Raw genomic sequence first — 8042 nt, 5'->3', positions numbered from 1 at the left:
GAGACCCAGCAAGGCCTGTCTGTCCAGATTCTTCTTGGCCTCTCCGTGAAGCATCTCCCTACCCTCACTGGGTATGGGGGCAGGATCCCTCTGCATTGAGGGTGTTCAAGGGAGAGAGTGACCTTTCTAGGTTGTATAATTTGCTTTCAGAGAGAAGGGTTCTAATTTCTATGACCTACCTTAAGGAAGAGGAATTCCAGTTTTTATGACTCACTTTGGGAGGAGAAAGAGAGGTGACAGACAGAAGGACAGGCGGTCAGAGAGATCTTGCTTCTGAGGTCCTTTCAATCTCCTTTAGTTCAGCATGGCAAAGCGCCATACTGTGCGGTAGCACGTTCTGGGCCCCAGCAATAGCTACCCTAGTGGGCATGAAGTGGAATCTCATTGTGTTGTTTTTTTCTTAAGATAAAATGTCACACAAAGTTTTCATAGTCTTGTACAAGACTATCTATCCTCCATCATAACCACCATAATCTGCCAGATCATCTCTCACAGTGGCCTTTAATCCCCTCCAGGAAGCACTCCTTTTTGATTTTTGGCTTTGCTCTGTTTTTCACTGCAAAATACAGTCAATAAATTGGTAAATCATTTTCAAGTCATCAGCTTCCAATGACATACACTCATCTTGAACTAAGGCTTCCAAAAAACTGGTATAATGTAGAGACTTTTCCTATTGTATAATTTTATCTTCAGTAACTTTCCAAACTCTGAAGTTATCTGTTGAAGATGGATTCATAGCATCTATTCCATAAACTTTATTATTAAGACCTAAGGTTTCTTTTGCTAATTCGAGATTTGATTCTTCCTGTAATTTCTTTAGCAGAAGTTTATCTGCTAATTGTTGGATGTTAGCACTTCAGGTTCTTCTAACCTCTTCTTGATTTCATATTGCCTTTTCTTCTGTGGTCCTTCTTTCTCTTTTATCATCTCTTCTCTTTTTTTGTTTTCTGAAATTTTTATTTCTGGTTTTGCTTCTGCTTCCACTTTTTTATTGTTGTTCAACTTCATAGTCATCCCAGTTATCACTGATGTGCTTGTCCTTGCCTTCCTAGTGGTCCGCCCTGGGGTGCCAGTGGTGCACCCTCACACCATTCCACAGAGAATGTGTCCCCATCCCAGGAATCCAAGTCTCCCGTGAGCATGCATGAGGGGGAGAGTTAGCTCGGCAGAGGTGAGTCACTGGATTTGCTGTGGTTTGCTGGCAGGGGGCCTTGTGGTTTGGATTGGCATTTCCCTGATGGCTAAGGATGTTGAGCATCTTTTCAGATGCTTGTTTATTATAGTTTTAAATTGCATATCTCTTCTTATGAGTAAGGGTAAGCATCCTTGTATATGTTTAAGAATACTTTGCTCCTTTCAAGGAATTATTTATGTCCTTTGTTTGGTTTTCTTTTGGGACGTTGTTTTTCTTTTTCTTGTTTTCTCTCTTTCTTCCTTTCTTCCTTGGCTTTTTCAAAGAACCAGCTCATAGATTTATTTATTAGTGCTAATTTTTATGTTTTCCAATTCATTCATTTCTTCCTTATTAATTTCTTCTTCTTGCTTTCCTTAGGAATAATTTTCTTCCCTTTCCCCCCTAAATTTCTTGAGTTTTTATGTTTAATTATTTGATTATTTTTATTAAGAAGTATTTTAATATTAATTTTTTTTTTTTTTTTTTTTTGAGACAGAGTCTCACTCTGTTGCCCAGGCTAGAGTGAGTGCCGTGGCGTCAGCCTAGCTCACAGCAACCTCAAACTCCTGAGCTCAAGCGATCCTCCTGTCTCAGCCTCCCGAGTAGCTGGGACTACAGGCATGCGCCACCATGCCCGGCTAATTTTTTCTATATATATTTTTAGCTGTCCATATAATTTCTTTCTATTTTTGGTAGAGGTGGGGTCTCGCTCTTGCTCAGGCTGGTCTCGAACTCCTGAGCTCAAACGATCCGCCCACCTCGGCCTCCCAGAGTGCTAGGATTACAGGCGTGAGCCACCGCGCCCGGCCCAATATTAATTTTTTTAGTAACTATTTTATCTATATTCTATGGGTTCTGATATATACAGTTTTCACTAATATTATTGTCTATGTAGAGGGGGAAAAAGCTTTTCCTCTACCCTCTCAGGTTCAGTGTATCGGGACCTGTGAATTAAACTGACTAAAGACAAATTAACAATAGAAAAGTCTCAAACTTTATTGATGTTATTATAAAATTTTTACATGCATGGAGGTTTCACAGAAAAGAAATGCAAAATCCAAAGAGATGATTAGGGGCTTTTATACCATTTTAACACAAGGTTGTGGAAAAGTAACTAGACAAAGGAAAAAGGGGTTTGGGCTTCTAAGGGGTTAAATTGTGGGAAGGTAACTAGAAAATGTGTGGGGGAAACTAATGGTAGGGAAGGGTTGTTTATGCAGACTCATTTAGTGCTGTCTCTTGTTAGCATTCCTTTTCTGTTCTCCTCTTCTTGGTATGGTGGGGGGCGCATATTTATAAATGGAAATTTTCTTTGCAAAAGGGAAAGGTATGTCCTGCTTTTAGTTGGATAGCAGGAGGACAGAGAGCTCCTCCTGTGTCTGCTGTTTCTTAATTGCCTTCAGCTCAAAATAATCCTTATACCAAAGTGGCATATTTTGGTATGACATATTCTGATCCTCTTTATTTAGATGTTTTACATTTCCTTCTTTTTCTCTTCCTCCTTCTTTTTCCTTTTTAAACCAAATGTTAAATAAGGCAGAGTTATAAAAGCCCAAATGGTAAAGTCTTTATATTTTCTGGTTGTATAATTAATTTTTGGTCTTATTACAGTGGGGGTGAGGGGAAACTGCCCGTTTCCCCAAAGGTTCACTGAAAGATCAACTCATGATTAAGGCAGTTTAATAAGAGAAAGGTTTATTTACCGTGTGCATGGGGAGAATCACGGAGTGATTACCCAATATCCCAATGAAGTCCAGAAATTCTTATACCCTCCTTTTAGAGGGGAGGGGAAGATGAGAAATGTAGGTCTGAGGTCCCCAACCCCCGGGCCAAGGACAAGTACCAGCCCGTGGCCTATTAAGAACCAAGCCACACAGCAGGGAGTGAGTGGCAGGTGAGCCAGCAAAGCTTCATCTGTATTTACAGCCATTCCTCATCACTCACATCACCACCTGAGCTCCGCTTCCTGTTAGATCAGTGGCTTCGTTAGATCCTCACAGGAGCACAAACCTTACTGTAAACTGCTCAAGCATGGGATCTAGGTGGCACTATCCGTATGAGAATCTAATGCCTGATGATCTGAGGTGGAGCTTAGCAGAGAGGTTTGACTTTACAATAAATGCATTGATGTTTGAATCATCCTGAAACCATCCGCCACCCACCTGCCCCAACAACCCTGGTCTGTGGAAAAATTGTCTTCCATGAAACTGATTGCTGGTGCCAAAAAGATTGGGTAATTCTGTTTAGGGGAAATAAATGGTTGCTAGGGAGGATGAATGGATGGGGGAAACAGATTGACTTGTAAATGATTCTCTTTGCAAATTAAATTAACCTTGAGAGACAGGTATTATATTTAAAATGATTTGGGCCAGGTCTGGTTGCATTCTTGGTTTTCTTTCCTGAAACATAATGAAAGAACAGGGAGGGGAAGGGAAGTCGATTGTTCTTTTCATGTGTCCATCCGGTTATGCAGATAGAGGGAAAGCCCCTTCCAAGGGCCTGTCTCTAAGGGTCTTCAATTCCAAATATTCTTTATACCAAGGAGTCATATTTTTGGGGGAAATTTCCTGAGCTCCTTCATTACATTATGATTAGAGAATAGACTCTCTATTCTTTTTGCAATTTATTGAAATTTTAAATAAATTCTTATTGAAGAATTACATTACTTTTAGAAATTATTGAAGTTTTTGTGACATTACTGTAGGGTCAATTAATTTTGCATATGTTCCATAGATACACAAAAATAAAATAAATTTTTAATTTTCACATTATAAATTTGATATATACATAAAACAGCTCTACTTTAAATATGATGTTATTTAGGTCTACGTTATGACCATGGCCTAAAACAGAGGTAAATTCATCTCCCTTACTGATGTGTTTCTCTTTCTCCTTGTGTTTCCTCAGTTGTTGTTTATTGATGTATGTTATTTGTTATATAGATATTAATAAGAATTAATAAAAATATCATTTTTGTGAATTGTACAACCTTATTATTAAAAAACCCTCGTCTCATTTAATGATTTTTGACCAAAATTCACTCAAGTCTAGCATTAAGATGATAATCTCTGCTAAACTTTTACACTTGCCTGGTAAAAACACATTTTCTTATCCTTTTGTTTTCAACCTTTCTTAATCATTTTATCATTAGGTTTTACTTTGTGATCTGAGATCTTTTAACAGATAACTTTGACCTACTTGTTGATATGACAATTATGCTTTGGTCTATTGTCTCTGCTTTATTATTGTGTTTGTGTTTTTAATGATAATTTGGAAGGTTTATATTTTTATTCTAGTAGTCACATTTATAGCCTTGTTAAAAAATAATTTTTAGAAAATGGCAAGGGCATAACTCACATACAAGATACAAGAATGAACATGTGTTGAAGATTTTATTTTACTCTCCAATTAGCAAGGGAACCAGACAGGTGTTATAACTGGTGCAAAGGAAAAAGTCAAAGGAACACAAATTTAAATGGAATAAAGGGATTGAATTACAGGGAGGCAAACTGGTTTTTCCACAGGGGAAAGAAGTCTAAGTAAACTCTACCAGATAATACAGAGTTTGCATATCTTTCAGTTACCTACAATTTACAAAGAGATGCAAAATAGCTCAAAGACAGAATGATATGTAGTTTTTCACTGAAGTACAAAATTGCTTTCTATAGTTTTAATATTAGTTAATAATTAATTCGTGGTAATACCCTCAAGCTTTCAGCTCATTCCAATTTTCCTGGGACTTTCCTGGCTTCAGCACTGAAAGTCTCTCATCCTGGGAAACCCCTCAGTCCCTTGAAAACCAGGACCTAATTTTTTCTTCTATAAGCAAAGATGGAATTATTGTAGTTCCTCTTTCTTCTACCTTTTTTCTGAGGAAGCTTTTTTTTCTTCATAACAGTGGTACAAAACCTTGGCTGCACCTGAAGAAACTTAAAAAAAAAAAGGTTGCCTGGGGCATAGCCCCAGAGATTCTGATTTAGTTAGTCTGGGGTATGGCTTGGACAATCAGGATTTAAAAATCTGAGACATGGTCTTGCTCTGTTACTCAGACTGGAGTGCAATGCCAACCATCATAGCTCACTGCAACCTCAAACTCCTGGGCTCAAGCAATCCTCCTGCTTCAACCTCCTGAGTAGCTGGGACTACAGGCAGGTGCCACCACGCCTGGCTAATATTTCTATTTTTTGTAGAGACAGGGGTCTCGCTATGCTGCTCAGGCTGGTCTGGAACTCCTAATCTCAAGCAATCCTCCTGCTTCAGCCTCCCAAAATGCTAGGATTATAGGCATGAGCCACTGCCCCTCCAGGCCCAACCAGAGTTTTAAAAATTTACTCAAGTAATTCTAATATTCAGCCGAAGTTGAGAACCATCAGTATATAAAGATATGGAGCCATCTCCAAGATATATTGAAAATGCAGAACAGTGCATACACACAGCCCCTGACTTACAATGGTTTGACTTCTGATTTTTTTTACTTGACAATGGCACCTGCACAACTGTTGTTTTTGACTTTCAGTACAGCATTCAATAAATTACATGAGACATTCAACACTTTATTATAAAATAGGCTTTGTGTCAGATGATTTTGCCCAACTGTAGGCTAAAGTAAGTGTTCTGAGCATGTTTGAGGTAGGCTAGGCTAAGCTATGATGTTCACATTTTTGACTTAGGACATCTACTTACGATGGGCTTATGGGGACATAACCCTATCGTAAGTCGAAGAGTATCTCTATAATATGTTATTGCTGTTTTGGGAAAAAACACAAGCCCTATTTTTCCCCTTCTCTCACACCACAACAATCATCACAGAAGACTTCTGTGACCCCCAAATACAGGACGATTTCTCCCCATCACCAAGTGAGCAACCATTTCTGCAGCGGACACCAACTAGGTGTCCTCTGATTCAATTCCAACACTATCTACCTGGAGATAGTGTCAGATCCCAGAGGTTGGGGGCTCTGTCCCCATAACTGCCCCCGCCCTTCAGACACCAGTCCCAAGTCTGGGCTTCCAGAACTTCTGAGTGACTGGCTTCAAGTTGGGGTTCCCAAGACCTCCTCTTTGGGTTTAATTTATCTGCTGGAGCAGCTCTCAGAACTCAGGGAAACACATTTACTGGTTTATTATAAAGGATGTTAGAAAGGACACAGACCAAGAGTTACAGAGGGCGAGGTGTGGGGAAGGGGCGTGGAGCTTCCATGCCCTCCCTGGGCACACCACCTTCCAGGAACCTTCCAGGAACTGTTACTGAGAGTTTGGCACTTGTCCCCGAGGCCACATCAGAAGAATGAGGACAAGCAGTTTGGGGCAAATGAGGAGGATGGCAGGCTCTCCTCTTAAAGTATCATCATCCTGTCTATAAGCAGAAATACAGAGCTTTTAAAGGGAGTTTTCAGCTTTGGGCTATTGCTGTTTAACCATAGCATCTCTGGTGAAGACCATCTAGTGACCTCTGCCCCGACAATTCCCTTGAGCCATCTCCAGTGGTACAAAAACACAAAAAGCACTCTGCCTCTCTGATTACTTGCCTCAGGCAGGAACGCAGGTTTTAATTCCCAAAAAGGGTAAGGAGGTTTTAAAGAGACAGCTTGTTAAACATTTTACCTTTTTTTAGGCCCTTACTTCTGTTACAGAACCTTCTGGTGTTCAGCTATCTGGAAGCCCTCTGAACCTAGTACTTTTGGGTTTTTATGGAGGCTTCAATACTAGGCATGATTGATTAAATCATTGGTCGTTGGCAATTGACTTCAGCCCTTCTCCCCTCCCTGGAGGTTTCAGGGTGGAGCTGTAATTCCCACCCTTCTTTTTTTTTTTTTTTTTTTGCTTGCCAGTTCTTCCATGGAACTCACCCTTCTAATCATGGCTTTGTCTTTCTGGTGACCAGCTCTGTCCTAAAGCTATCAGTCAACATCAGCATACTAAAAAGTAGCACTTTATAGATTCCAAGGATTTTAGGAGTCGTACACCAGGAAACAGGGAACCAGACCAAATACATATTTTACAATATCACAACCACTATGTAGAAAATGGAAAAGAAAAAGAAAATATTTACATATTTGCTTGTATATACATGAACGATCTCTGAGAGGACAAAGAAGGAACTGTTAACATTGGTTGCTGCCAGGGGTGAACTAGAGGGTAGGAAGGAGATTTTCACTTTATTCTTTCGGCCATGTGAATCTATTATCACTTTTTTAAAGTTATTTAAAAATTCTACCTCTTTATTCTAGAAAAATCATTTAGTGTCCTGAAAAAGGAAGTACAAAAGTGAATAAACAATATGATCTCTTCTACTTTTTTAAAAAGCCCCCAAACCACACAAATTAAAAGAAGAAAAAAAAAGCTATGCATAGAAAACATTTGTAAGGAAGGAAATTAAAACACACACACACACACATACACACAAAAGGAACTTTCAGTGGTAGAACTATGGCTCTTTTATTTCTTATTTCCTTTTAAAAAATATAACCATATTCATTATTCTTAAAATAAAATTGAAAACAGAAAGAAAATAATCCTGGTCTTATCTAGAGGCAGAACTTTTGCTCCCTTGTAAGGAGTCACCTTTGTCTTGCTGGTGTGGTGGCTTTTGTGCTTCTCGCTTCCTTCCTGTGCCACGTGGAATCCTCTCTTCTTGCTCAAGAGGAAGCCCAACCACCAAGGCTTCAAAATCAGCCCAGCTGCCTCGTGACGGGGCGGGGGGCGGGGCGGGGGGTGGCTGCTACCACTGGCAGCTGCCAGTGGATACCCAGGCAAACTCTACTAGTTGTCTCCCATACGATGGACACTGTAGGGGAGGAAAAAATTACCCAGAGTCTGCCTGGGTATGGGGTTGACCTTCAGTCTTTTCTGTGATATGGTTCATGTT

General features: G+C 39.7%; 1 pseudogene; it reads right to left on the bottom strand.

Moving 5' to 3' along the window:
• Positions 1 to 413: 413 nt before the first annotated feature.
• LOC138399478 (eukaryotic translation initiation factor 3 subunit J-like) lies at positions 414 to 1258 on the bottom strand (annotated as a pseudogene).
• Positions 1259 to 8042: the final 6784 nt, after the last annotated feature.

Source organism: Eulemur rufifrons, chromosome 19 (genome assembly GCF_041146395.1).
Source record: "Eulemur rufifrons isolate Redbay chromosome 19, OSU_ERuf_1, whole genome shotgun sequence".
Classification (NCBI taxonomy): Eukaryota; Metazoa; Chordata; class Mammalia; order Primates; family Lemuridae; genus Eulemur; species Eulemur rufifrons.
Note: the sequence above shows the minus strand (reverse complement) of the source record. Positions and strands in the feature narration are given on the sequence as shown.